An 8,215-nucleotide genomic window follows, 5' to 3' on the forward strand; every position below is an offset into this window, starting at 1 on the left:
GTTAAGATGGGGCAAGAAGGTGGAAGGTGCAGTAAAATCTGGTGAAATGTCAAATTATCCACTTTGGTACGAAGAATAGAAAAACAGAATTTTTTAAAAAAAGTTTAAAGACTGAGAAATGTGGTTAATCAGAGGGATTTGAGTGTCCTTGTGCACGAATCATAGAAAGTTAACATGTCGGTACAGCAAGCAATTAGGAAGGCAAATAATATGTTAGCCTGTATTGCAACGTGGTTGGAGTACAAGAGTAATGAAGTCTTGCTTCAATTTTATCAGGTTCTGGTGAGACCTCACCTGGACTACTGTGTACAGTTTTGGTCTGCTAACCTAAGGACAGATACATTTGCTTGGAGGGGGTGAAACGAAGGTTCAGCAGATTGATTCCTGGGGAGGGAGGGTTGTCCTTTGAGTAGAGATTGAATAGAAATGGCCTATACTCTCAGGAATTTGGAAGAATGAGACCTGATCTCATTGAAATGTATAACATTCTTATAGAGCTTGCCAGGGTAAATACTTAGAGGCCGTTCCCCCTGGCTGAAGAGTTTAGAACGAGGGGACATAGATTCAAGATAACAGGTCTGCCATTTAGGGACAAAATGAAGAAACATTTCTTCACTCAGAGGGTTGTGAATCTTTGGAATTATCTACTTACATAGGGGTACGGATGCTCAGTCGTTGAGTAAATTCGAGGCTTAGATAGATAGATCTTGGACACTAAGGGAATCAAGGGATATGGGGGTATGTTGGGAAAGTGGAGTTTAGGTCGAAGATCAGCCAGGATCTAATTGAATGGCGGAGCAGGCTTGGGAGAGGCCATATGACCTACTCCTGTTCCTACTTCTGATGTTCTTATGTTCTCATGTCACATCACGTAAACATACACTTAAAAGGCAATACGTACAACCACACCTGATGATGGTTGTTTGGGGATCCAAACGTATTACCGTTCTGGGCTCAGTATCTTGGGCCTTTACGAATGAAAGCAATCATTATTAACTGGCAAATTTAATATATTTCTCTCTATATATGTATATGAAATCCACACTATTCTGCATTATAAAATTATATAAAAGTTAAAATACAATTGCATGTCAGACAAGTTTAAGTCACTTATTTCTTATCAATAAATTTAGAGTTCCTTAATTAATGAGCTCCATTTCCGTTGAGCGAACAAGTACAACTCCGCCACGTTGTTATCTTATCGACAGTTTCAATCTTGTTCAATCTTACTTCTATATTTCAACTGAAACCGTTAATTATAACTCTGTCTTTGTATCTGTATCATTCGAACCAGTTGGAAGTGTGATGTATGCCGCGTGATGTATGATATTTCCGTTTGCAGATGTAACTGTTCACCGCTGTTTCATTGTTTATCAAGTGATTCCGCATGGAATGGCACGTCTTTTACTGAATCTCTTATTACTATATCCTGAAAGTGAACATTGCTGCAGGATGAGCCCAGGCCCAATAGCCGATGTTATTTGAAAATGAATCAAACTTCCCCGTTTAAAGGGCAAAGGCTAAAGGTTAAAATTACTAAAGTATAAAGAGAAATCAATAGCAGAATAACACTAATGGGCTTCAGGACAGTTTGATTAACCCTTCCCTTACAATCACCCCATTGTTGTCTCTTGAATTTTTAAGGCCAATACTGAACAGAATTCTACCAATTAGGCATAACATATCATTAAAATTGACATGAATATCATTTTACATTGAATGGTAAACAAGTTTCAAAACCTATTTCTCCCCGTGCACTTCCATATATCAAAACGTCATCAACTCGACTTAAAAGATCCTCCTGTCCAATTTTACTCTTAACCATATTACGTGTCATTTTAATTCATGTTTGGAGGTTTCATTCTGAATTCTGAATTTCCAATGTGATGCCCTTCTCTATTTTAACTTCAATAGCTCTGATCGGTACCATTGTGTTGAACACCATCCTGGTTCTTTCATTAAGCTTAATGCAGAAGGTCGTTTTTTTCTATGAAGCATGTGTCAGAGCCTTGAGTACAAGTTTCAAGTCAGTAGTGGTCCAATAGATGTTCTAACTCTCCTGATCCACATTCACCATTTCATGTAGTTGCGTTGTCAGCGTGACTGACATGTCCAAGATCCGTTTTTCAATGAATTTTCCTCATGCACATCGCTTGCTAGTTGATTCCAGCGTCCGACTTCACTCGTGCACACTCAGCGTGCTCCCCAGATCAAGCAGCACGAGACATTCGGTACAAGTCATTCGTGCCCTTCCAGGATAAATATACAGTGAGAAAATAAAGAGCATTTCAATATTCTAATCATTCACATCAGTGCAGTTCTCCAACAAGAAAACTGTTCGAAACCCCTGCACTTAAAAATTATAACTTCAAGAAACAATCACAGAACGTCAAATATCAAATTAATACGCAATTCAAAGGCACCACTGCTTTTAAATGAATACTAAACTTATAGAATCATAGAATCAGAGAAGTTTACAACATGGAAACAGGCCCTTCGGCCCAACATGTCCATGTCGCCCAGTTTATACCACTAAGCTACTCACAATTGCCTGCACTTGGAACCTATCCCTCTATACGCATCTTACCCATGTAATTGTCCAAATGCTTTTTAAAAGACAAAATTGTACCGCCTATACTACTTCCTCTGGCAGCTCGTTCCAGACACTCAGCACCCTTTGAGTGAAAAAATTGCCCCTCTGGACACTTTTGTATCTCTCCCCTCTCGCCTTAAATCTATGCCCCCTCGTTATAGACTCCCCTCCCTTTGGGAAAAGATTTTGACTATCTCCCTTATCTATGCCCCTCATTATTTTATAGACTTCTATAAGATCACCCGCAAAACCTCCGACTCTCCAGGGAAAAAAAGTCTCAGTCTATCCAACCTCTCCCGATAAGTCAAACCATCAAGTCCGGGTCGCATCCTAGTAAATCTTTTGTGCACTCTTGCTAGATTAATAATATCCTTTCTATAATAGGGTGACCAGAACTGTACACAGTATTTCAAGTGTGGCCTTACTAATGTCTTGTATAACTTCAACAAGACATCCCAACTCCTGTAGTCAATGTTCTGACAAATGAAACCAAGCATGCCGAATGCCTTCTTCACCATCCGATCCACCTGTGACTCCACTTTCAAGGAGCGATGAACCTGTACTCCTAGATCTCTTTGTTCTATAACTCTCTCCAACGCCCTACCATTAACGGAGCAGGTCCTGGCCCGATTCGATCTACCAAAATGCATCACCTCACATTTATCTAAATTAAACTCCATCTGCCATTCATCGGCCCACTGGCCCAATTTATCAAGATCCCGTTGCAATCCTAGATAACCTTCTTCAGTGTCCACAATGCCACCAATCTTGGTGTCATCTGAAAACTTACTAACCATGCATCCTAAATTCTCATCCAGATCATTAATATAAATAACAAATAACAGCGGACCCAGCACCGATCCTTGAGGCACACCGCTGGTCACAGGCCACCAGTTTGAAAAACAACCCTCTGCAACCACCTTCTGTCGTCAATCCAATTTTGTATCCAATTGGCTACCTCACCTTGGATCCCGTGAGATTTAACCTTATATAACAACCTACCATGCGGTACATTGTCAAAGGCTTTGCTAAAGTCCATGTAGACAACGTCGACTGCACAGCCCTCATCTATCTTCTTGGTTACCCCTTCAAAAAACTCAATCAAATTCGTGAGACATGATTTTCCACTCACAAAACCATGCTGACTGTTCCTATTCAGTCCCTGCCTCTCCAAATGTCTGGAGATCCTGTCTCTCAGAATACCCTCTAACAACTTACCCACTACAGATGTCAGGCTCACCGGTCTGTAGTTCCCAGGCTTCTCCCTGCCGCCCTTCTTAAACAAACGCACAACATTTGCTACCCTCCAATCTTCAGGCACCTCACCTGTAGCTGTTGATGATTCAAATATCTCTGCTAGGGGACCTGCAATTTCCTCCCTAACCTCCCATAACGTCCTGGGATACATTTCATCAGGTCCCGGAGATTTATCTACCTTGATGCGCGTTAAGACTTCCAGCACCTCCCTCTCTGTAATATGTACACTCCTCAAGACATTACTATTTATTTCCCCAAGTCCCCTAACATCCATGCCTTTCTCAACCGTAAATACCGATGTGAAATATTCATCTAGGATCTCACCCATCTCTTGTGGTCCCGCACATAGATGACCTGGTTGACCCTTAAGAGGCCCTACTCTCTCCCGGGTTACTCTTTTGCCCTTTATATATTTGTTGAAGCTCTTTGGATTCTCCTTTGCCTTATCTGCCAAAGCAATCTCATGTCCCCTTTTTGCCCTCCTGATTTCTCTCTTAGCTCCACTTCCGCAATCTCTGTACTCTTCAAGGGATCCACTTGATCCCTGCTGCCTATGCATGTCATATGCCTACTTCTTCTTTTTGACTAGGGCCTCAATCCCCCGAGTCATCCAAGGTTCCCTACTTCTACCAGCCTTGCCCTTCACTTTTTCAGGAATGTGCTTACCCTGAACCCTGATGAACACACTTTTGAAAGCTTCCCACTTACCAGACGTCCCTTTGCCTGCCAACAGACTATCCCAATCAACTTCTGAAACTTCCTGTCTAATACCATCAAAATTGGCCTTTCCCCAATTTAGAATTTTAACTTTTGGGCCAGACCTATCATTCTCCACAGCTATCTTAAAACTAATGGAATTATGAACACTTTTCCCAAAGTGATCCCTCCCTTGGAATGTCCTGTCTGAAAGCGTGGTGGAAGCAGATTCAATCGTGGCTTTCAAAAATGAATTGGATAAATAGTTGAAGGGGAAAAAAAAGCAGGATTCCAAGGAAAGAGCAGGATAATGGGACTAAATTGATTGCTCTTACAAAGAGCAGGCACAGGCACGATGGGCCGAATGGCGTCCTTCTGTGCTCTAACCATTCTATTATTCTATGATTCTATATCCATAGTCGACAACAACTTGCATTTATATAGCACATTGAACGTAGTAAAACGTCCCAATTCGCATCACAGGAACATTGTCAAACACAGTTTGACACTGAGTCACATCAGGAGGCATTAGCACAGTTAACTAAAAGCTTGGTCAAAGAGGTCGATTTTAAGGAACGTCTTAAAGGAGGAGACAGAGGGAGAGAGGCGGAGTGGTTTAGGGAGGGAATTCCAGAGCTTACGGCCAAGGCAGCTGAAGGCGCGGCCGCCAATGGTGGAGTGATGAAAATCGGGAATGCACAAGAGGCAAGAATTGAAGGAGTGCAGAGTTCTCGGGGGGTGGGGCGGTGATGTAGGGCAGGAGGAGGATACAGAGATAAGGAACGGCGAGGCCCTGAAAGGATTTTAACACGAGGATGGGAAATTTAAATTCGAGGCACATTAAACGGCATCTGCCACCTGTCAATCCATTCCAGTCCAAACCATCAACGTCTGCCGGAACTCATTTATATTTTCTTTACTGGTTGTCAAATCTCCTAATTTTGTGTCATCAGCAAACGTTCCGATTGTGCTCCCGATTCCCAAATCCGAATAGTCTATACATACGGAGCGGAGATGTGGGCCCAGCACCGACCCCGAGGATAATCACTTCCACCTCTCCTCCATTGGAACATAGTTACTTCGGAACATCGGGAAAATAGTGACATAGGAACATAGGAACAAGAGTAAACCATTCAACTCCTCGAGCCTGATTCGATCAATTCGATCATGGCTGATCTGAATCTTAACTCCATCTCCCCGCATTGGTTCCATTATTCATAATACCCTTGCCTAACAAAATAAATCTCAGTTTTGGATTTTTCAATGGATCCGCAGCCTCAACAGCTTTTGGGGGCGAGAGTTCGACATTTACACTGCCCTTTGTGTTAAGAAGTTCTATTTGACTTCACCCCTGAACGGCCCGGCTCTAATTTTAAGGTTATACCCGTTGTTCTGCATTCCCCAACCAGAGGAAACAATTCCTCTCTATCATCTTAAACGCTTCAATTAGATCTTCATTTAGAATTAGAATCTTCTATTCTGAAGGGAATGACAGCCATTTAAACAAATCCTCGGATTGACCATTCTTTGGTCCAGAATGGATGACCTCACACTTAACTGCTTTGAAGTCCATCTGCCACAGTTTTGCCCTCACTTACTCCACAAATGTCTCATTGTAATTTTCTGCTCCCGTGTACACGACTTGCTATGCCATCAATCCTTGTGTCATTTGAAAACGTGGATAAATGGTTCTTTATTGTGTTAACCTTGTCAATAATAAATACATTGAATAGTTGATGCCCCAGTGGAGATCCTTTTTGGTTCAGGTGTTGGGGAAGGGGATCAGGCTGTGGCGAACTGCTTCAAGGATGGGAAGGGGATGGTACGGATTCAGAGGGTGGAAAAGAGGTTCAGGGGTTTGGAAGGGATCAGGGATTCACGGGCTGGGGAAGGGATTCATTCGGTGGGAAGGTGTTCAGTGGGAGGGGAAGGGATCGAGAGGATTGGAAATGGGTCAGGGGATGTGGCAGGTTTTCAGAGGGAGGGAAGGAGTTCGGGAGTGGGAAGAGGGTCAGGGGATGGGAAGTCGTTCAAGGGATGGTGAGGATTTGGGGAAGATGCTCAGGTGGTTGGAATCATATCAGCGGGTAGAATGGGGTTCAGAGGATGGGAAGGGATTTCGGGGAGGAGAAGCGGTTGAGTGCATCGAGAATGGGTTCATGGGTTTGAAAAGGGGTTCAGTGGATGGGAAGGGATTCATTGTGATTGTAAGCAATTCAGAGTGTGGGAAGAGCTTCAGGGGATGGGAAGCTGTTCAGGGAAGTCGTTCAGTGTTTGGGGAAGGGCTTGAGGGAGCGGGAAGGGGTTTATGAAGTGGGGAATGTGTTCAGGTTGTTGGAAGGAGCCGACGGGCGATCCAAGTTGCCTTCCGGGGTTTGAATCCCAACTCGAGCTCCTTTCGGTGCCGGTCCCCGTTGGCGGGCGGCGATTTCCCCGATTTCAGGAGCTGGTGGGACGTATGTGGCGATGGCGACCCCACCTTCCCACAATGCGGCGCGGCGGAGAAAGGCCCCTATCGAACCACAGTTCTGGCCGCGTTTCACTCTGGGAGATGGCTTCACCTGACCACGTGACTCCTCAACCGGTCACTCGGGTGCGGGGCAGCAGGCGGAGCCCAGCTGAGCCCGGCGGCGGACCCGGTGAGCTTGCATCGACGTTGCGAAGTCACTTCTTGGTAAGGACAAAATGTCGGATGCGGAGCGGGCGGGTCAGCAGCGTTGGAGGCGTCCGTGTTGGGTCGTCATTGTCTTACGCGGTGAGGTCACTTCCTGTGAGACACAACGATGCCAGAGTCCCTGCCTCCTCCCCCTGTCTGCAAACCTGCATTGTGCTCAATATCTGGGGGACGCTTTGCTGCTCCCACGGAAGGGAATTAAGAATAATGTTAAAGAGTTTAAAATGAGTTTAAAGGGGGACTAATGTTATAAAGGGGTTAAAAAGAGTGTTAAAAGGGGTTCAATACGTCACTGGTTGAAAGGATAGTGAAGAGGTTAAAAATAGGTCCAATAAAATTAAAAGGTTAAAAAGGAGGTTGGAGGTAAAAATTTGTTTAAGAGGTTAAATGGTTTAAAAAGGATAGTTATAAGCGGTTTAAGGAGTTTATGTAGTTAAAAGCGGATTGAACAGGTCTTAAAAAGGGGTTTTAAAAGTGGTTAGGAGAGAGACTGCAAGCTCGGTGAGAAATAGATGGGTTTGAAAAGGAACCACAGTGGCAGAGTTTGGAGAAAGACAATCTCTCCAAAAAATGGGAATAAAAAGGGGGCAAAATGGCTTCAATAGTAGGGTTTAAAAATGAAGTTTAAAAGGAATTAAAGGGAGTTCAATGACGTTTCAAATGACAATTTAAAGTGGATTCAAAAAGGGGAATTAAATTGGAATAAAAAGGAAGGAAAGAAGGATGTTCAAAAAGAGGGATCACGGGGGACGATTGAACCGGGTCTTATTTGCGATTCTAGATTAATTCTGGACCAGTGTGCGATGCTCATTTTCTCTCGTACTTTGTCTGAGTTTGTGTCACACCTTTTCTCTGCTTCTGTTTAATTCTCCCCCTCTCTCTGCGACCCTCTCTCTCATCTGTCCCGCTCTATTTCTCACCACTTCTTTCACTGTGTGTCTCTCTCTCTCCCTCTGACTTTGGTTCGCTCTTTCCCCTCACTCTTTGCCGAGTTG

This window comes from Heptranchias perlo, unplaced genomic scaffold, assembly GCF_035084215.1.
Source record: "Heptranchias perlo isolate sHepPer1 unplaced genomic scaffold, sHepPer1.hap1 HAP1_SCAFFOLD_54, whole genome shotgun sequence".
Classification (NCBI taxonomy): Eukaryota; Metazoa; Chordata; class Chondrichthyes; order Hexanchiformes; family Hexanchidae; genus Heptranchias; species Heptranchias perlo.